General features: G+C 45.8%; 1 protein-coding gene and 1 long non-coding RNA gene across 5 annotated transcripts in view; one reads left to right on the top strand and one right to left on the bottom strand.

The window, feature by feature from the left end:
- The window catches only part of FAM3B (FAM3 metabolism regulating signaling molecule B), a 54,056-nt gene that overhangs the window by 31,304 nt on the left and 1,204 nt on the right, over positions 1-21,548 (bottom strand). The window lies entirely within an intron of this gene.
- On the top strand, positions 1,682-18,442 carry LOC109547892 (uncharacterized). 4 transcript variants are annotated; one of them, XR_012331627.1, is made up of 4 exons: positions 1,682-2,861; positions 3,669-4,163; positions 9,830-12,949; positions 17,936-18,442. It is a non-coding gene; the product is annotated as an uncharacterized lncRNA (long non-coding RNA). The 4 variants fall into 4 exon arrangements; XR_012331626.1 differs by having other exon boundaries at positions 1,682-4,163; positions 9,830-10,062; positions 10,793-12,949; XR_012331625.1 differs by having other exon boundaries at positions 1,682-4,163; positions 9,830-11,251; positions 12,727-12,949.

Genomic DNA, 21,548 nt, shown 5'->3' with positions numbered 1-21,548 from the left:
CTTAACCCCTGGGCTCTGGAGCTTATTGTGGGTGTTGTGTCGGAGCTGAGCTGAATGGCTGGACACACAGTTGGTGTCAGAGGGCTGATGTCTCCCCGCCCAGAGCCCTGAGCAGAGACCAGTGGGTGTTCCCCGGCCCCCTTTCCAAACGTGCAGCCGCAGCCCTCCAGCACCAAGCCCGGGGCGGGGGAGGGCTCTCTCTCCGGGTGGTGATGAAACGCAAACCTCTGTCTGTCAGTCCGGCTGTGTTGAGCTCTGGATCTAGGCTCCCTCTTCATGCCTAGCACCTCGAGGTTTCCCCCAACGGTTAGGTTATATCGGGTCAGTATTTGCTGGTGTTTGCCAGGCGGCTGCCTAGCTTAGGTAGTCATCCTGGTGAAATGGGATGCCTCTGTCTCACCTGGACCATTTGGTCTTTTTCCAAGTGCATATTTCAACATCAGTTATTTCTTTCTCTTTTCCAAACCACGCAGTCCCTAAGATGGTTAGAACGTAATGCAGAGATGGCTTCCTGCTGGGAAATGCCTGAGACAGCGTGGCCGCTGCAGTTCCTAGGATAGAGGGACATCTCCGAGCCGGAAAAACCAGCCACAGAAACACAGTGAGAACAACAGGTGAAGCTGGCGCGCTGTCCTTTGTTTGCTCTGTGCTCCAGCCGTGCTGACCCACTGCAGTGGCTGCCCTTTCCTGCTGTAGCCTGGGTACGAGTTTGTCCCTCTGCCCCCAGGGCACTCTCCTCCAGACCCCTGGCCACCCGTCCACTCCTTCAAGGACTCCAGTGTGGCTCTGTGGCCTCCTGGGTGAAGCCTGCACAGGCACCCTCAGGTCAGCCCTTCACATGCCTTGTCGGAGCTGCCCACCATGGCTCTCCCCTCCAGGTCTGTGCCCGCATAACTAGGACGGTGCGAGGGTCACAGGATCTTCCGGAAAACGCCGCTGGAGGCACCCTGAGTGAACAGTGTGATCTGACTGCTGGAAACGTGGATTCAGCATCGATAAGAGTCTCAGGTTCAAAAACAATAGTTCAGTGTCCTGTGTGTCGAATCACTGCCAGATTATTTTATCCAAGTGTCGTATTTGAAGAAAATTGGCAAAGCAGAGATTATTCAGATCTTCTGAGCGTCACACGTGAGATCTTTGAGTGAAGAGTTGCTTTTGATTCGGAGATGACTGAAAGGGAGCATGCTGTCACCTCTCAGATACCTTCCTCCCCGCATGGAAGGGAGGCACGGTTTGGTCCCCAGGTGGACAAGGAAACATGGGTGGAAGTGATAGGGAAGGCAATGAGGAAAGAATAAAAGCCCACGTGTCCTCACTAGGCGCGCTGTGAGCCCCGGGCTTGTGGGACCACAGGCACCCCTTCCTGGACATTTTCCAGGGCTCCTGGGAAGGCTACAAAGCATCTGTGGTCTGGGTAAGGGGCGCAGCGGTGGACCCCCAGGCCAGGTTTCCTGCCGTGGCTGCGGAAGCCATGACTGGAGCCAGAACCAGCTCGGGGAGGGAGGCAGACCCAGCAGCATGCACTGGGACCAGTTCATCGTGAGAAGATGGGGCACGGGCTGGCGGTGGACCCTGCACCCGGGATGGGGCAGACACAGGCGAGGATTTGTCCTGGGAAAGGCGAGGGCTCAGGGACTCAGCTAAGACAGCTCGGGGGGGTGGGGTGGGGTGGGGGAAGGGCCTGCCCTGGAAGGAGGGGTCCAGCAGCTTCAGAGCTGGGGGGCAGGCAGAGGAAGTACACAGAGTCCGCGAACCTTCTGTGGCTCTGTGACCAGGATCCGGCCTTTTCTCATAAGGTAATGAAGTCGATATCAGCCCACGGACACATCCTAAGCACGTCCACACAGCAGGCGCCCGTGAGTATTAGATCAAAGGCCCATGCCGAGCACAGGTAGGAAGGCGGAACTTCCTCCTCAGAGGCTCTCTTTTAGGGCGCATGTGTGTGTGTCCTACCCTCACTCCACCCTCAGCTTCTTGGGGGTCTCAGGCTGGCCCTGACACTTCACTTAGGCTGGAGGACAAAGCAGTCCTGAAGCCAGTGTACACGAAGGCAGGCTACAGGTAAGGGGGGGGATCCCCCTCCCATCCAATCCAGGGGCGCTGCAGAGGGCCATTCTGAACCCAGAAGGAGACACTTCGGAGGGATTTCCTTCCACATGAAGTGGATAAGGATGAGGTCTGTCACTGGCAACCTCCCCACAGGAACCCACATTCCCTCGCCTTGAGGCAGCCACACCTGCACCTCTTGTCCCTGAGGGGTGGATACGCCAGACTCGGGGTGCAGCTGCTTTGTGGCTCCAGGCTCTGCTGGCCCCAGTGTCCACTGTTATCGCTGTCCTGCTGACGGAGGCTTGTTGGCAGTAGGGCTGGGAAGTGTCACAGCTGAACACCTCAGCAGGTTGGCAAGGTAACCCACCTTCCAAAGTTCACATGCCAACGCCCTTAATTTTGAGGAATTAGGATGACTGCTCCGGGAAGCTTCCTCCAGCTTGTGAAGGGTGGTGGTGGCTTAGTTTACTTCATCCCTTTAGTCTGAATGTCCTTCTTGTGAGCTGTGTCCCTACATGGGACAGACCTGGGGCTTGACTGAAGCATCCAGGGAAATGCTGCTTCCACGAACGTTACCTAATCTTTAGCTCACAAAATCAAAAGTGATGTGGCCCTGAGCTTCTGTGAGTAATTTCGCTGACAGCCACACCCCTGGATATATGACAACCTGCTGTGACCTCAAACCTTGATGTGAAAGGACCACGTAGCTCACAAATGAATCACAAGGGCTGCACGCGAAAAAGCTGTGCGTGGAGGGAAAGCAATCTGATCATATCCAGCATTTTCCACTAAGTGAGCAGCAAAATTGGACAGTAAGTATATAACACAGGCACGAGGAAAAAAATTCTTCCAAAATAGCTGTAATGAAAGTCAGTGCCCCCAGGGAGATCTTTTCTTCCAAGAAAAGAGATATGTATCTCCTTGCATTTATCCTACAATGCACACAAGTTACCAGAGACAGTGCTGTTCACAAATAAATGGTTTTGTAGAAAACTTGCATATTTTACACAAATAAAAAGTCTTAAAATTTGGCTTTCCTACCCATTGGGGATGGAGCAGAAAGGGGGTCCTCAGAACCTTCTGCAGTGAGACCACACAACCAGAACGCCACTTAGGAAGGAAGGAGGCCACAGAGGCAAACACCTGGAGGCAATGACCTGCCACTGAGAGGTGGAGCGCTGGTCCCTAGAGAGGCCAAGAGAACTTTCCAGTGTTGAACTTTTAATTTTGCATAATACGCTGCCTTGCTCTGGAAGGACTCCAGATTCCTCAGATTATAGGAAGAAACAGCAAAACCACTTAGAAAGGGAATGTGTGCCAGAGGCCGTCGGTTCCGGGACCCCAGAGCGCCTTGCATACGTAGGGCAGGCAGGCGGGTGGGAGAGGTGCACGGAGGCTACCGTCAGGAAGGCGAGCAGTGGGAGATGAAACGGATCGGAAAGAGTCGGAGGTTTTCTTTCCTCCTTCCTGTTTTTTCCCCCAAATCTTCTCAGGCTCAAGTACTTTGATAGAATGGTGTGTGTGGGGAAGCCTTATAAAAAGATGCTACCGGAACTGTTATAATAAGGGACAATGGGACAGTCCATGCTAATGCGTCCCCACCTCTCACCCACCCACAGGCTGGTGACTGAAAAGGGGTTGTCTCCCTGTCTCCGCACTTTTCATCATTTCCTTGACTGGTCAGGTGGACCTGCGGCTATAATGACCTCTGACAGCAGCCCGAGGAGCCCCAGGTGGAGTCCGCAAGTGCCTCTAACCGGCGCGCGGCAGCCCCCCTCCCGGCCCAGGAGGTCGGAGATGGGGCCGGGGCCCGCCCCTACCGGCACCTGCGCTCGGCTGGAGGGAGCCCTCTCCCCCTGGCCTCACTGGGTCCTGCTCTAGCTGCGCTCAGCCAACGCCTACTTTCCAGGCAAAACGTCACAGTCACTGATCTGCCCGCACCCCGGCCCTGCACGCAGCTGGGGCAGTGGCGACCGGCAGGAAGGCGGCGGGAGACCCCAGCCCATTTGCCCCTGCTGGATTCGCTGGGCGCCTTCCTGAGCTCCGGTCCAAGAGAAGCCCCTCCCTCCCGGCACGTGCCGCCTCCACCTCTGGCTCAGCGTGCCGGGTGCCAGGTAGGGCGAGGGGGCGAGTCTCCCATGCCGGGTCCCCCTTCCCTCCGCCCGCACTCACCGGCAGCCGCGGGGCGCATCTTCCAGCTGCGGCTCCGGACCCTCCGGAGCCTGGGCCGCAGCTCAGGGTGACCGAGGGAGCCTCGCAAGGACTGGGCGGACTCCTGGGCGACACGCCCCGGGGGCCGGCCGGCGGCGGGGAGGGCGGGCAGGTGCGCGGGGCAGGTGCGCTGGTGGCGCCCTCGATCTCCGGCTCGGCGGCCCAGGCTGACTGGGGACCAGCGAGAACGGGCGGGTTATGCTCTTAAGGGAGGACCCCGTCCCTTTACGGTTGGCGGCCCCAGACCCCAATCGAATGTCTCACAAAGTCAAGTGACCGCCAAGATAGGCATATTAGGCATACTCTGAGTCTTTGAGACGTCAAAGCCAAGTCCCAGGGAAATCCAGGTTCGAAGTGCAGGTCCCCGTTCTAAGGCTGTTTAACTTCCTGCCCGCTGCTGTTTGCACAGCCCAGCAGGCTTCCTCCTTTGCTCCTGGTCGATCAGGGAAAATAGGGTGAGCACGATGTCCCAGGCCCCACGGTCAGGGCGGCAGGCCTGCAGGTCCTTGGGTTTACAGGAGGCCAGGCTCTGGTGGGAGTTAGGCTTCCCAGAAGACGGCCCACTTCCAAGAAGGGACAGCCGCTTCTCCGCGCCACATGTGGGCTTGCATTCCAGACATCCATCAGGTTTTACAGAGCTTTTGAAACCACTGTAGTCACAGGGGCCTCAGGCTCCCAAGGGTAAGTTAAGCCTCCAAGGGCAGTTGGTCACTCTTGTGGAAAAAGAGTTCCAGAGAGGCAGGGTCGCCACCCTCGGGGTCCACTGGCTCCTGCAGTTCTGCTTCCCCGAGAAAGCCCGGAGGCTTCCACAGTGACGCAAAGTACCCTGGGGTGTCACGGGGGGCTTGGCTGTGACCCGCCCTCTACCACCGTCTTTGCCTCCTGAGAAGCTCCCATCCATCCAGTGCCATCCAGGGGGCCGGGGGACACATGCCCTGTGGACAGTGTGGCCTTATTTTTCTAGGTCACCCTCTGCCTGCTGTCTTCTAAATCAGAGGGAACAGAAGACAGGGGTCTCAATTAGGAATCCTGCCCGAGGACTTCAGAACAGTACCTGGCCCGAGCATGGCTCGTTTCAGTGTGGATGCCTTTCTGAGCTGCTCTACAGCAATACTCAGGAGTCATTCTCCAACTATGCCTAACAATTACATGAAACACATCGATCAGCTCATTAAAGGGAGTGTTGGTTTCATCTGCGAAGACTCTCACCTTCGTCTTGAGCTCACTTCACTTCAGAGACGGAGCTTTGTCTCTGGGTTTGCTTTCAGTTTTTTTTTTTTTTTAAACATGGTCAAAAAGTGCATAACATAAAATTCATCACCTTTCACCAAATTAAAAAACATACACTTTCAAGTGTACAGTTCAGTAGTCTTAAGGATATTCACATTATTGCCCAACAGAACCCCAGAACTTTTTCATCTTGCAAAACTAAAGCTCTGCTACTATTAATCACCAACTCCGCATCTCCTTCCCCCACTGCACCGGGTAAACGACCGTTCTATTTTCTCTTTGCAGACTCTGACTACTTCAGACGCCTCGTATAAGTGGAATCACGCAGTGTTTGTCTTGTTATAACTGGCTTATTTCCCTTAGTGTAATGTCCTCAAGGTTCATCCATGTTGTAGCATGTGACGGGATCTCAACCCTTTTGAAGGCCAAATAATATTCCATGACATGTACAGATAGACCACATCTTGTTTCTCCATTCATCCCTTGATGAACACTTGGGTTGTTCCCACCACTTAACTAGTGTGAAGAATGCCGCTGTGAACATGGGGGTGTAAATATCTTTTCAGTTCTTTTGGGTATATACCTGAAGTGGGAATGCCAGATCCTATGGTAATTCTATTTTAATTTTTCTGAGGAACCGCCATACTGTTGTCCACAGTGGCTGCACCATTGTACACTCCTAATAACAGTGCACAAGTGTTCCAATTTTTCCACATCCTCACTGACACATTATTTTCTGTTCTTTAAAACTTTTAGTAGTCATCCTGAAGGATGTGGGTGATATCTCAGTGTATAAAATGATAGGTATCAGAGGCAAACATTACTTGTAATACACATGAAAAATGTACATGAAATGCATGTAAGTGAAAAAGCAGGAACAACCAGGGGACATTGATGCATATAAAATGGAAACACATAAAAATGAAAAAGCGGTTGACTTCCCTGAGCATACTATAAAGCCACTTTACTTTTAAAATTTTGAAAATAAACGTGCACTGAAAAATAATACACCCTCTGCTTCGCTCCCCCTCCCAACCTCATGTTTCCCTGGGCCACCGGCTCATCTTCAAAGCTCTTCTCTCTCTAATAGCCCCTCGCCCCACAGCAAGCCTGATCCCCTCCACAGGTATGTGCCCCCCACCCCCAGGTCCAGAGATCCGTCCTCAGAGACCACCACTGTACCTGTAGTCTTCAGAGCTATTCTCTGCTTACGCAGCCCATATATATTTCCCTCATCCTTTTTACACACAAGGTATCATGTTGTACATGGTATTTCACAACTTACCTTTTACGTTATTTATAATGTCTCGGAGAGCATAGTACATAAGCACACACACACTTGGCCTGCTCTTCTTGACTCCTGTATTCTATTCCACCACTGGATTCTTTTGCTGTTTTATTGTTCTATTCTTTTATTATTCTATTCTTTTATTGTTTGATGAACCATCTTTTACTGTTGGATTATGGATCTTTTAACCACATATTCTATTGTTGCATGAACCTATTCTTTAAGTAGGCTGCAGAAGGGCATTTTTGGTTATCTTCAGTCTTTTCTGCTATTAATAATGCCGCAATGAACACCTTTGTGCATCCGTCTTGGCATAAATATTGGGGTGGATTTAAAACAAATTCCTGGAAGTGAATTACTGAATTAAAGGGTATGTGAATTCTGAATTTTATCAGAAATTTCCCACAGCTCAACAGAGAAGTTATACCCGTTTACACGTCCAGCATCAGCATACGAGAATACCTTTGTTCATACCTTTCCCAACACACCATATTATCCAACTTTTTGATCTATACTAATCTATTGTTGAAAAAAAATCTTAATATTGTTCTAATTGGCTCTCTCATTAAAGTGATGGCCTTGGTATGCTTTCATAAGTTTAAAAGCCATTTGTGATCTTTGTGTATTTCTTTTTTTAATTTTTTGTTGTTTTCTTATTGGAGTATAGTTGCTTTACAATATTGTGCTAGTTTATACGTACCGCAAGGTGAATCAGCTATACGTATACATATATCCCCTATTTTTTGGATTTCCTTCTCGTGTAGGTCACCACAGAGCACTGAGTAGAGTTCCCTATGTTGTGCACGTTTCTTTTTCCAGGAACTATATAGTCACATACATTGCCCATTTTTCTATTAAGTTGTTAGCCTTTTTTTTTTCTGATTATAGTAGCCTCGAGAAATAATTTGTGGACTAGATAAACATAGTTCAATTTGTAAACGTATATTAAAAGGTAGGTAGTGATAGACCACCTCCCTACTCCTGCATCCTCCCTATCCAATAGAGAACCAAGGTTATTCATTTCTCGGGTGTCCTTCCAGAAGTTCTCTGTACATATTCAACAAATAAGAGTATCTTCCCCCCACACTTTGACAAACCATAACATCGTCTCACTCTGACCCACATCTTGCTTCTCAAGATACCTTGGAGAGTGAGCTGCTTGTGTACACAGAGCTCTTCCTCATTCTTTCCACACCTGCAGAGCATCCTACAGCAAAGATGGACCACAATTTACCAGCTGTTTCTTTTCCACCTTTTGTTAGGACTACTGTTAGGACTACTACTCTGTAATGAAAACCTCTCACACAGAATGTTTCACTTATGTGAAACAAGTAAATAAATAAATTCCTAGAAGAACTGCTGGGCTTGTCTACTGGTAATCCTGAGATTTTGCCAAAACAGACCCGGATGGATGTTGTATTCACTGACATGCCCCACTCCCCTGCCCCCCAGCTGTGTTTGTGCATGTTTCATTTCAAAGGCTTTTCAGGGACTTCCCTGGTGGATCAGTGGTTAAGAATCTGCCTGGGGACTTCCCTGGTGGCGCGGTGGTTAAGAATCTGCCTGCCAATGCAGGGGACACGGGTTCGAGCCCCGGTCCTGGAAGATCCCACATGCCGCGGAGAAACTAAGCCCATGCGCCACAACTACTGAAGCCCGTGTGCCAGAACTACTGAGCCCATGTGCCACAACTACTGAAGCCCACGTGCCTAGAGCCCGTGCTCCACAACAAGAGAACCCACCACAATAAGAAGCCCGCGCACTGCAGTGAAGAGTAGCCCCCGCTCAATGCAATTAGAGAAGGCCCGCCCGCAACAACAAAGACCCGACGAAGTCAAAAAGAAAGAAAGAAAGAAATTTATATTAAAAAAAAAAAAGAGTCCGCCTGCTAATGCAGGACACACGGGTTTGAGCCCTGGTCCCTGGAGATCCCACATGCCGTGGAGCAACTGATCCCATGCAGCACAACTACTGAGCCTGCACTCTAGAGCCAGTGAGCCATAATTACTGAGCCCACGTGCCACAACTACTGAAGCCTGCTCACCTAGAGCCTGTGCTCCGCAACAAAGAGAAGCCACCGCAACGAGAAGTCCACGCACTGCAACAGAGTATCCCCCGCTCGCCACAACTAGAGAAAGCCCACGCGCAGCAACGAAGACCCAAAGCAGCCAGTGAATAAATAAATAAATATATTAAAATTTTTTTTTTTAAAAAGGCTTTTCAAGGATAATTTTTTACTGCTTGATTTTCACCTTACTTGCTTACTTTGGGAAAGCACTGCCGTTTAAGAAGAGGCTTTCCGAAATAAAATAAAATAGACGTTCTGGGGCTTCCCTCATGGTGCAGTGGTTGAGAATCTGCCTGCTAATGCAGGGGACACGGGTTCGAGCCCTGGTCTGGGAGGATCCCACATGCCGCAGAGCAACTAGGCCCATGAGCCACAACTACTGAGCCGGCGCATCTGGAGCCTGTGCTCCGCAACAAGAGAGGCCGTGGTAGTGAGAGGCCCGCGCACCGTGATGAAGAGTGGCCCCCGCTTGCCACAACTAGAGAAAATCCTCGCACAGAAACGAAGACCCAACACAGCCAGAAATAGAATAAAAATAAATGTGTGACTCTGTTCTTTTTAAAAAAACAGATTGATTGATTGTTATTTATTTGGTTGTGCCGAGTCTTATTTGTGGCAGGCAGGCTCCTTAGTTGTGGCTCCAGGGCTCCTTCGTTGTGACTCGCAGTCTCCTTAGTTGTGGCAGGCAAACTTAGCTGCGGCATGCATGTGGGACCTAGTTCCCTGACCAGGTATCGAACCTGGACCTCCTGCATTGGGAGAGTGGAGTCTTATCCACTGTGCCACCAGGAAAGTCCCAAACTGAGCGTCTTTCCTACTGAGTCTGGATGAAATCATAGAACCCTTTTCAATACAGTGTCCACAGGCACTACAAATCAATTCAAGTTGGCACGGCTGGTCAGGGGATGGTACTCTAAGGTCTCAATTAAGCATTCTTTCTTTTTTTTCTTTTTCTCTTCTTTTATTTATTTATTTTTATTTAGCCATGCCATGTGGAATGTGGGATCTTAGTTCCCCTACCAGGGATCGAAACTGTGCCCTTTGTGTTGGAAGTGTGGAGTGTTAAAAAAAAAAAGAAAAAAAAGAAGAGGCTTTCCTTAAAACACTTCGATATGAAACAACCAAAATAGCAAGGAGCTGAGAAGGGAGCGGACACCCTCGCATATATAAATATAGTGTAAAGCGCCCTTGCTTTCTACACAAAGGGACATCTCCTGTACGTATGCATATATAATACTAAATTGTGTATTATAGCTTTTACAATCCTATATTTATTATTTCCTTATTGTAGGTAATAAAAAATCTTCTTCCCTCTTTGTTGTTGAGTATGAAATTTTTCCCCCTAGGCAGTTAAAACATTTTTTCTTTTTCTTTTTACAGTTTGTTGAGCTTTGTTTTGCTTAGAAAGGCCTTTTTCTCCCTCCCTTTCCCCATATTTTCTTATTTTTTAACTAAAATATTTGATCCCTCTAGATTAAATTTGGATGGAAATCCAAACTTATTTTCCTCCAGCTGGCCAGCTAGTTGTTCACTGTTTGTTGAATGAAAATCTCCCTCCATTGGTCTGAAATGCCCCTTCCTCATACTAAGTCCCATGTGTAATCATGTCCATGTCTGACTTTATATTCTGTTCTTTCTGCCTTATTTCCTTCTGCTTAGGTATTTCCTAGCAATTCTTGCATGTTTACTTCCCACATGAATGTTTTTATTAATATTTAAAAAAATTTTTTAGTTTATATTGGAGTATATTAGTAATTAGTATATTAGTAATTAGTAATTAGTATATATTAGTAATTAGTATAATTAGTATATTAGTAATTAGTAATTAGTATATATTAGTAATTAGTATAATTAGCAATGTTGTGTTAGTTTCAGGTGTACAGCAAAGTGATTCAGTTATCCATATACATGTATCTATTCTTTTTCAATTTTTTTCCCCCATTTAGGTTATTACAGAGTACTGAGCAGAGTCCCCTGTGCTATACAGTAGGTCCTTGTTGGTTATCTGTTTTAAATATAGCAGTGTGTACATGTCAGTCCCAAACTCCCAATCTATTCTATCCCTCCCCCACGCCCTTCCCCCTGGTAACCATAAGTCTGGTCTCTAAGTCTGTGAGTCTGTTTCTGTTTTGTAAAGAAGTTCATGTTTACTTTCCACATGCACTTTGAACTCAGCTGACTGTTCATGACAGTTACCACCCTCCAGCCATGGAGCGCCCCACCACGGGACATGCTCTGTTCTGGATGTTTCACTGAGAAATCTTTTTCAACTGCACAATAGGCCAAAGGGAAGACATCTGAACCATTTTGCAAATGGCAAAGTGAAACATCAAATGTCACAAAGTTCATCAGTGAATGAGCGAGGATTCTCCAGGATTCCAAGTGACTCCACACTTATTCCCTCTGTGAGTTTATCTACTTGCTTAAATCACAGCAACAGGACAACTCCAGGGCCTCTAGTAATAGTATTTTAATAGTCATGACCCTTAAATTCCATCTACTTGTATCTGTGAATAACCTCGCTTCCTAAGTTTAATTCTCCATCTCAGAAAGCTGTAGCACATAAAATGTTAAGGCTTAAAAATATTTTTTTTACAGAATTAGATTTAACTTCTTTACAATTAAGTCAATTCTGTTTTTTCTTATTTGTCATACAGCTGGAGATTAAATGCATTGAAATGTCCAGAAATTTCTGGAAACGAACTTCCCCTCTTCTCCTTCTGCAGCTGTGAGACCTTATCACTGGGTCTCCCTAACATCACTCACCCTTTGTCTTTATTTGCTCTGTGTGTAGCTTTTTCTGACTTTCCCTCCAGTTCACTAATTACGTGTTCAGCTCTATGGAATCTGCTGCTAAACCTGTTCCTTGAGTTTGTTACTGTGCATTTTTTTATTTCTAGAAATTCTATTGGGTTCTTTTTCAAAACTGTTAATGACTTTTTATAAAATTCTGTTTCCTGAAGGCATCTCAAAGGCTGCTTTTAGTTCATTAGTCATAATCAGCCTACCTAATAAACAGCCTACATCTGATGATCCTGATTTGTCTGAAATACTTGGAAGCTGTTTTCCTGGAGGTGCATCGGAGAGAGTGCATTTAAAGAACTATATAGAAGAATGTCTTGAGGCTAGTGAAAGTAATTTTCTCCAGAAAAGATATGTGTTTGCTTTTGCTAGGGGTCTGGGTCATTACCACACCAGGACCATCTTTTAAAATTGTATATATTCAAGGCTTGAAAATCCCTGGACAACCCAGTCAATTCAAAATAGGATATAATTCAACACAAGGTGTTCACTTGAGGTTAACGTCTACGTCAATGGACTTGGGCTCCCGATTACTTAGTGTGCAGAGTCTACTGTCAGACTCCTCAGCTCCAACTCGGGGGGGTTAACAAGTGCCCTTGGGTAAAATGTGGCTTCCTGGTAGCTTCCACAGGGCTGGAGGGGCGCATCCCTGGGGGCACAGCGCGATGGTGAGCTCAGACTGGTGGAGAGCACCAGGATGCTGGGGTGTTAGAAGGACGTTACAGTGAAAGAGGAAAACAAGCAGGAGATGTAAAAGATACGGAGAAGAGGACATCAAAAGGCCCTCAGACTACCCCTGAGACCGGTGGTTGAGGCTATCAATGTCTCCTTCCTGACGGTCACATCTGCACACAAAGGGGGCTCCTGCGAGAGGGCTTCCCTGGACCCACCCGTCACTCCCCATGGCTCTTCTTCACTGCTCTTATCCCCATCCGAATTTTTTTCCTTGTTTGGGGGGCTGTTTACTGTCTGTCTCCTTCGGCAGGATATAAGCTCCACAAAGGCAGGGCCTCATTGTGAGCATCTCTGGGACCCCAGGGCCTGGAACAGAGCCTGACACAGAGGGGCTTCTTCACAGGTCTCTGGTGAACACGTGGATAACGCGCAAACCACTGATTTCCGCGGTAAGAGACGGCAAGTCAGGAGGCGGCAGTACCCTGCGAGGAGAGTGGGGTTATGGAGCTGATCTGAGATGAGGACCCAGAAGGCTGCTCAAGGGGCAGAGCCCAGGAGACAGGAGGATCTACAGGACCCTGGGAAGGGGGAAGATCAGAAACAGGGAAGGAATCATCCAATTAAAGGTAATAAAGACCAACCTCACCAACCTTGGTTTCCTTCTTCCAACAAGGGTTACAAATGAAAGGCATTCGGAGCAGAGGATGGTCTCGACCACACCTTAATGTCTTGGGACCTAAACATACTAGACGTCTTTTTTTTTTTTTAATTAACACAAAAATTTTAGAGCCGTTTTAGGTTCACAGCAAAATTCAGGGGAAGATGCAGAATTTCCTGTATATCTCCTGTCCTGCATTATCAACATCCCCACCAGAGTGTATATTTGTAAGAACTGATGAACCTACACATCATTATAATGAACTGACACATCATGAACACCAAAAGTCTAGTTTACATTAGACCTCACTCTCGGTTTTGCACACGTTTGCACAAATGTATAATGACATATATTCATCATTATGGACTCATACAGAGTGATTTCCCTGCCTTAAAACCCCTCTGCCCTGCCTAGTCATCCTTCCAACCCACTCCCTGCCAATCACTGATTATTTTATTGTCTCCGTAATTTTGTCTTTTCCAGAATGTCATGTAGTTGGAACCATACAGTGCGTAGTCTTCTCAGATTGGCTTTTGTCACTTAGTACTATACATTTAAGGTTCCTCCCTATCTTTTTATGACTTAATAGCTCACTTCCTTTCAGCACTGAAATATTCCATTGTCTAAACATACCAGTTTCTTTATGCACTCACGTACTAAAGGAAATCTTGGTTACTTCCAAGGATGGGCAATTATTAATAAAGCTGCTATAAACCTCTGGGTGCAGGTCTTCCTATGAACATAAATTTTCAAGTCCTTTGGGTGAGTACAAAGGAGTACAAATGCTAGATTGTATGGTTAGCATATGTTTAGTTTTGTAAGAACCTGCCAAACTATTTTCCAAAGTGACTGGACCATTTTGCATTCCCACCAACAATGCACGAGAGTTCCTGTTGCTCCACATCCCTGTCAGCATTTGGTGTTGTCAGTGTTCAAGATTTTGGCCATTCAGATAGGTGTGTTTTGGTAACTTATTTTTGTTCTAATTTGCATTTCCCTGATGACATATGATGTGGAGCATCTTTTCCTATGCTTATTTGCCATCTGTGTATCTTCTTTGGTGAGGTGTCTGGTAAGGTCTTTGGCCCACTTTAACAGGTTGTCTGTATTCTTGTTGTTGAGTTTTGAGTTCTTTGTATCTTTTGGATAACAGTCCTTCATCAGATTGTTAAAGGTCTGCAGTTTGTCTTACAATTCTCTAGACATTGTCTTTTTCAGGGTAGTAGGATCCAATTTTAATAAGTCCAGCTTATCAATGATTTCTTTCATGGAAGGTACCTTTGGCATTGCATCTAAAAAGGCTGATCACCATACCCAAGACCATGTAGGTTTTCTCCCATGCTAACTTCTAGGAATTTTATAGTTTTGAATTAATTTTTGTAAAGGGTATAAGATTTGTGTCTAGATTCATTTTTTGCACGTGAATGTCCAGTTGTTTCAGCACCATTTGTTAAAGAGATTATCTTTTTTCCTGTATTGCCTTTGCTCCTTTGTCAAAGATCAGTTAATTATACTTAATGCAGGTCTATTTCTGAGCTCTCTATTCTGTTCCCTTGATCTATTTGCCTTTTCTTTCACCCATATCACACTGCCTTGATTATCGTAGCTTTACAGTAAGTATTGGAGTCGGGTAGTGACAATCTTCTGACTTTGTTCTTTTCCTTCAATTTTGTGTTGGCTATTCTGGGTCTTTTGCCTCTACAAATAAACTTTAGAATCAGTTTGCCAACATGCACAAAATAAGGGCTTTGATTGGGATGGCACTGAATCTATAGATCAAGTTGGGAAGAACTGACATCTTCAAAATATTGAGTCTGTCTGCAAACATAGAATATCTCTCCATTTATTCAGTTTTTCTTTGATTTTGTCCATCAGAGTTCTGTAGTTTTCCTCATATAGATTTTGTACACCTTTTGTTAGATTTATACCTAAGTATTTCATTTTGGGGGGTGCTAATTCAAAGGTATTGTGTTCTTAATTTCAAATTCCACTTGTTCATTGTTGATATATAGAAAAAGATGGACTTTTATGTCAAATTGATAAACTTTGTATCCTGCAACCTTGCTATAATCACTTAGTTCCCAAAGTTTTTTTGTTGATTCTTTGGAATTTCTACATAGATGATCATGTCATCTGTGAACAAAGACAGTTTTAGTTCTTCCTCCCCAATGTGTATACCTTTTCTTTCTTTTTCTTATTAGTCTTAATGAATAGATAGAATGTCCAGTACTGGAGTAGTGAGAGGGGACATCCTTGCCTTGTACCTGATCTCCGTGGGAAAGCCTCGAGTTTCTCACCATTAAATACGATGTTAGCTGTAGATTATTTTGTAGATATTCTTTATCAAGTTGAGGCAGCTCCTCTGTGTTTCTAGTTTCCTGGGAGTTTTAATCATGAACTCTGTGTTGTGGGTGTGGTGGATTTTGTCAAATGCTTTTTCTGCATCTATTAATACGATCATGTGATCTGTCTTTTTCAGCCTGTTCATGTGATGGATTACACGAATTGATTTTTGAATATTGATTCACTCCTGCAGAGCTAAGATAAAGCCTGCTTGGTTGTGGTGTAAAATTCTGTTTATACATTGTTGGATTTTATTTGCTAATATTTTGTTGAGAAATTTTGCCTTTATGTTCACGAGAGATACTGGTCTATAGTTTTCTTTTCTTGTAATGTCTTTATCTGGGTTTGATAATAGGGTAATGATAGCCTCCCAGAATGAGTTGGAAGCATTCCCTCTATCTTCTGAAAGAGAGTGTAGAGAATTATTACAATTTATTCCTTAAATGTTTGTCAGAATTCACCAGTGAACCCATTTGGGCCTGGTACTTTCTGTTTTGGAATGTTATTAATTATTGATTCAATTTCTTTAATGAATATAGGCTGATTCAAATTGGCTATTTCTTCTGGTGTGAGTTTTGGCAAATTGTGTCTTTTAAGGAATTCGCCCATTTCATCTAGAGTATGAAATTTGTGGGCATAGAAGTTGTTCACAGTATTCCTTTATTATCCTTTTAATGTCCATTGGATCTGTACTGATGGTTTCAATTTAATTTCTTATATTGGTAATTTATGTTCCCTCTTGTTTTATCTTGGTTAGTCTGATTAGAGGCTTATCAATTTTATTGATCTTTTCAAAGAACTAGTGTTTGGTTTAATTGATTTCCTATTTTCTATTTTACTGCCCTAATTCTTATTATTTGTTTTCTTGTACTTACTTTGGATTTGATTTGCTTTTCATTTTCTAGTTTCCTAAGGTAGAAACTTAGGTTACTAACTTTAGATCTTTCTTCTTTTCTAATACATGCATTCAATGCTATAAATGTTGTCTAAGTACTGCTTTGGCCGCATTCCACACATTTTGATAAGTTGTGTTTTCATTTTCATTTGGTCCAAAATATTTTAAAATTTCTCTTGAGAATTCTTCTTTGACCCATGTGTTATTTAGAAGTGTGTTGTTTAATCTCCATGTATTTTTGGATTTTCCAGATATCTTTCTGTTATTGAATTTTAGTTTAATTCCATCATAGTCTGACAACAGATGTTGTATAATTTCTATTACTTTATAGTTGTTAAAGTGTGTTTTATGGTCCAGAATGTGCTCTATCTTGGTGACCATTCCATGTGAGCTTGAGAAGAATGTGTATTCTGCTGTTGTTTCCAATAAGGTTAAACATACACTTAGCATACAATGCAGCAACTCCACCCCAAGGCTATCCCCTAGAAAACAAACTGCATGCATTTATGTTCATAGTATCCACAGAAGATTATAGTCAAAACCCAGATATAACCCAAAAGTCCATCAACAGGAAAACAGATAAACAAATTGTGGTATACTTAGGGTAAAATACTCACTGATTTAAAAAAAAAAAAAGAATGCACTGCTGATAAGTGCAACAACATGGATAACTCTCAAAAACAATATGCATACCTACTGAATGACTGATCACATTTAGATGAAGTTCAAGAGTGGATAAAACTAATCTGTGGTGAAAAAAGATAGAATAGTGGTTTCCTCTGAGCACAGGGTTGGAAAGATATTCAATGGGAAAGGGCACGGGGAAAACTTACTGGTGCGATGGAGAAGTTCTTTATTTGGGTGGAAGTTATAGGGCTATATGTGTATTTTACGCATATAAAGTATACTTCACTGAAGTAGGTTTATTGTAGGGGACAGATGACAGAGCTGGACGGTGCCACAGAAGCACATTTACAGCTCAGTCTGGCCAACGCAGCACACAAGCCACCCTGGTCAAGTGCCATTTCAGACCCGGAGTGGCCCCTTTGAAGCCCGCCCTGGGCTCTGACTGGCTGCCCACACTGCAAGCTGTGTTCACCCTTCTTCAGGGAGACTGGAGGGAACAGTCTGTGGTCCTGTCTCAACCTGGACACACTCGCCCACTACACTGTATCCTGCTCTTCCTTCAAGGCTTCCACCAAGCCTCTCTTTCTCGCTGCTGCCTCTCTTCCCCACATGCTTCTCATCATCCCAGACTCTCCAGCTACCCTCCGCTCACAGGAGGCTGGTCTAGGAGCCATGGCATGGATGTGACTTGGGGTCACGAGTAGCTGCACAGATTGGACATCATCACTCATGCATATGTACACAAACAGAGGATGAGACCCAAAGTGTTTTGGTTTTTCTTACTGCTTTGTAAAATTAAGTGCTCACTGCTTTTTTTTTTTTTTTTTTTGCCTTTCCTTAATTTCACATACTGAATTAAACATACTTTTCTTTTTAAGTGTTAGGATCACTGGATTTAATTTTTTATTTCTTTTGTGTCCTCTCACAGGGCTTTGTGGTCAATGACCATTCAGTTTATACTACAGACCAGCAGTTCTCAAAGTATGGTCAGAGGACCTCTGGAGGGTCCATGAGACCATTCAGGGAATTTGCAAGGTCGAAACTTATACACTATAACATTAATTGCCTTTCCCACTCTCATCCTCCCAGGAGTGTATGGTAGAGCTTTCCACCGTATACTGAGAAGGTCTACATGACTCAGTGAACCAGCATTTTCCAAATGATGGATGCAGAATGATACAAAATCATGCAAGGACAAAGGACCCGTTCCAAGCGCCAAACAGACCAGTACATTTTCACGTAACAGAGTAAGAAACATTCGTTTTTAGATTCTACGTTGCAATTCATCTTTAAGAAATTACCATTTGTTGGATTTTGGCATAGTATCAAAGAAGGATGTCCACAATTATGTGAGAAGGATATTAAGATACTCCACACTGTTCCGACTACATATCTCTGTGAGGCCAGAGTTTTGCCAATCCTTCAACCAAAACAACATATTGCAACAGACTGAATACAAAAGGCGCTGTGGGAACCCAGCTGTCTTCCGCTAAGGACATTAAAGAGATTTGCAAAAGTGTAAAACAATGCCACTCTTTTCACTAGATATTTTGTTTGGGAAAGTAAAATTATTTTTCATAAAAACATTTATGTTAACATGCAATACTCTAGTATTATTTTTAAATCAGTTAACAAATATTTTTAAATGTCCTCACTTTTAATTTCAAATGTGTAACCTACAGAAACAAAAACTTTTCTGGGTCTTTAGTCACTTTTAAGTGTGCAGAGGGGTCCTGAGATGAAAAAGTTTGAGGATGGCTGCTTTAGGCTGTCTGACTAAAATACTGAGCAGACCCTTTAGAAATGAAAGGGCCAGAGATACTGGATCTGGAGTCAGACAGACCTGGGTTTCCACCAGTGTCCCACACTGCACTAATGGATTTGGAGCAACTAATTTAATAGCCTTAAACCTCAGGGTTTGGGTTTTTTTAAATGAATTAATTAATTTGTGCCAGGTCTTAGTTGCGGCACGCGGGATCTTCAGTTGCGGCATGCGGGATCTAGGTCCCTGACCAGGGATCAAACCCAGGCCCCCTGCATTGGGAGTGCGGAGTCTTAACCACTGGACCACCAGGAAAGTCCCTCGGGGTTTTGTTTTTAATCTGTGAAATGGTAAGAATAACACCATTTTCAGAGCTGCTGAGATTAAGTGAGCTAAGGCATGGACTGTACCAGCGCAGACCACCTGCAGCTAGTAGGCACCCGGACATTTCATTATTTATGCATGTTGCACTTGGTCCTATAAGGCTTTGAGGCAGCCAGAAACTCGGCTGAGTTGGGAGCGAAGTTCAGGACCCTGGCAAGCTGATCAACTACGAGAAAAGCAAAGGCTCTTCATGTCCTGGAACACATCCTGTAAGGCCATAGGAGGGTGGAAGGGCTGACCCTTCAGAGTTCTTCCAACCTTGCGTTGAGGGGCCAGAAACCCAGACAGAGCAGCTCTGCGGAGTTACAGGTCGCAGTTCAATCCAATTCAATTCGCCAAATGTTTATGAAGCATCTACTAGACGGCAGGCACTATTTAAGCCCCCCAAATGCATCAGGGGACAAAACTGACAAAGACCTGGGTCTTAGGCAGCTCACCTTTTAGTGCAAAGTTATGAAAAGTGAAACAGCAACACAGGGTCCTAGGGAGGACCCACCTGCAGAAAGGAAAACTCTCGGCAAGGGAGAGGGGCCGAGTACGTGTACAGTGACCCGTAAAGCCTCTCGCGCAGGGGTCATGCAGTGCACTGTGGGGGGAGGCACTGGTGATGTCAGGACGCCGGAGCCAGGGATGCTGGGGGTGATGACAAGTGGACATCGGGCTGCCCTGGAGCAAGATGAGGGAGGGAGAGGGAGGAAGCCCGAGACTGGGGAAGGCACCTCTTGGGTGAAAACTTTCAACGCTCTTCCTAATCACAACTCCGTCAGCAGCTTCCTGGTCTGCAATGGGTAGGGAGGAAGAGAGCCATCCAGGGTCTGTGGACTCTGGCTTCGCAGAAGGTGTAGACCTCTGAGTCTGAATGGGGCCCCAAGAAGCCGGGAACAGTGAGCTGAGAGTGTAAAGACACCCCTCTGACCTCCTTTCCGTCACCATTCTGGGCTGCTTCCGTGTTCTGGGTTGCAACCTGGATGGGCCAGATGGTAACGCACACTTGAAGGTCCCACGCTGACTGTACCCGGGGTTTCTCTATGAACAGCCACTGCTCGTGGGAAGGACTGGTGGGTGTGTCCAGAGCGGTGCATCTGGACACTTGGAACTGGTCTTGTTTGTTTTTGTTGTCAAGTTGTTACTTGCAGACTGTTTCTCTGACAGTCTCCTAAAGGCCCCAGTGTTTGTGCAGATAATCCGTGGTGACCTTGGAGTTTTCATTGGGAAAGATTTTGCCTGCAGAAACCAAGAGCTGGGTCCCGCCCTTCGCTGCAGAAATCCACTTTGAAACACGTAAGGTATTGGGAAAAGTCCAAAGTTTTCGACTGTTCTGATCCCTGTAATTGTGACTGGGGGTGTTTTTATCCCACGGTTTAAAATGTTTCCTATATATTTCCGGCACCATCACGCTGCCGCGGTTGACACAGCGAGACAGTGAGAAACTGAAGCGGAAGTTAGGCTTCACAGGTGACTCATTTGTGGGGAGAAAAGGCACCCGATTTTCATGAGCTCGAGTGATAGATACAGAAGTGAGTGACGAGCTCCTAGGGGAGGCTGGAGTGACTGTTGCCCATTTGCTGAAGGGAGGGTCTATTTGGAGACTGGAAAAGAAGTTGTGGCCAAAAGTGTAATATAAACCAGTACTATGATTTACAGGGGCATCTAATTGTCTAGTGCTTGGCGTGGGTGGTGCTGTAAGCCCCCCTGAGCAGTGTGAAATCCTATGCTCGATGCCAGGTGCCCGGCCGCCCCCCTTGTAGGGTGAGGCAGTTGGAGTGCGCAAGGCGGACGATAGTCGTCCAGAGCCACTCAGCTAGAACCTGGGACCCTGCAGTCGGGGCTCCTGCCTTCCCGGAGCGTCGCGCCCCCTTTCATAAAGATGTATCTATACCGAGGTCACCAGGTCCTCGAGGGTCGAGGGGAAATACACACTGACCACACAGAGGCCGTGGGCACCACACGCCATGCCTCTCCCTCCTCGACCTTCTGTCACCTGAGCATCAGTTCTCTGCTTATACACACCCCACCTGGAGCACAAGCCGCGCGAGAAACAATAACAAAAACCCAACGCCCAAGTTCCTTTCCTTTGTTGCTGGTTTCCACTCTTTATGAAACTATTTTTGTTGGCTTCAGTGGCTGAAATCTTTAGGAGGAAGAGCATGGAAACTGGATCAGGCTGACTCGGTTCTCCTAGTTCTTTCCCTTAGCAGCTGTGTGGTCTGGGGTGTGAGCCAATGGCGGGGTGGGGGGAGGGGCACAACACCTCAGAGGACAGAATAGAGAGGGAACCTAGAACGATGCCGGATGCAGGAGAGGCACCCCACAAATGGCTGATGTTATCATCTTCATGGGTCATTTCTCTCTCACTATCATAAGCGATCAAGAGAAAATCTAGCTGCATTGCAGTTTTGATTTAGAAAAAAGTAACGTAAGGGACTACCAAAGAAACACTGTATGACACCTGTCCTAGGATATTCCAAAGAGAAAAAATGTAAATCCTTCGGGAAAGAAAACTAAACAAAGAATCTCAACAGCATAGGTACGAAATAGTCCAAAACCGCTAAATGG

Source organism: Tursiops truncatus, chromosome 4 (assembly GCF_011762595.2).
Source record: "Tursiops truncatus isolate mTurTru1 chromosome 4, mTurTru1.mat.Y, whole genome shotgun sequence".
Lineage (NCBI taxonomy): Eukaryota > Metazoa > Chordata > Mammalia > Artiodactyla > Delphinidae > Tursiops > Tursiops truncatus.
The sequence above is the reverse complement of the archived record's forward strand: the minus strand, read 5'-3'. Positions and strand labels throughout refer to the sequence as shown.